The following is a 999-nucleotide window of genomic DNA, read 5'->3' as shown; positions in this document are numbered from 1 at the left end:
CGCGAGACTTGCGTGACGTCACACAGCGGCCTTTGCGGATTCAAAATATTTTTTCTTAAATGATTTATTCGATTTACGCTGTTATTATCACTCTAAATAAAATTAGTTATTACTATATAATCATGTTATAAATCAAGGTTTTCTCCTGTTTAATATAAGGTTCTTCTACGTCATTTTTTATAGCGAACCGTTGGCTCAATTACATGAGCAATATCTTCCCATTTTGACAACTAACGTTTTGTGCTAATGATTTAGAGATTACTTCTGCTTTGACAGCCCCCTCAAATGTTCCGATTATTTAATCGATATTCACAGTTTCCTATTGTCATCTAAATAAGAGCAATAAAGGCTATTGATAAGAGAATTCACTAGTCATTTTGCTATGGTAATTCAAATGTGACCACATCCTACACAGCTGACTAAAGTGATGCTACAGTTACCAAGGTCAGTGTTAAGACTTCCCACCACGCTTTTTGCGGTCGACAGAATTGAAGTAACGTGTAACGAATGCTAAAATTTGGGCATTATTTCAATATCTACAGGATAGTCATGTGGAATATGTACAAACAATACAATTATAATGATCTTGTAATTGTATATTGTAGTTCCTGTAGTGTGCGTAGCTAGTATCCCTTGTGTGATAGCCAGGAAGGCTTTTTTTTTTTCTTAAAGAAAGTAAACGCACACTCAAATAAGCGTACATCTCTATGGCATGCGTTCATTACGTCATATACTATTACTTTATAAATAAATGCCTCGATCATTACATCAGGGAGTTTATTAATATATAATTTTGCTTTAGAAATGTTAGTAAATATGTGAAATTGATGCGTTTCTTGCGGTAAAGGTCAGTTTGTGACAACACGCTTGGTGTGGCCACTGGCCACTGTGGTGTTCTCCATGGCGGCCCCCACCCTACATTAATATTACAAGGACGACACGTCCCTTGGACTGTGTTTCAGCGTGTTTCGTCGGTGTTAAAGAAGATGTACATTTTTA

Source organism: Palaemon carinicauda, chromosome 40 (assembly GCF_036898095.1).
Source record: "Palaemon carinicauda isolate YSFRI2023 chromosome 40, ASM3689809v2, whole genome shotgun sequence".
NCBI classification, from domain to species: domain Eukaryota; kingdom Metazoa; phylum Arthropoda; class Malacostraca; order Decapoda; family Palaemonidae; genus Palaemon; species Palaemon carinicauda.
Note: the sequence above shows the minus strand (reverse complement) of the source record.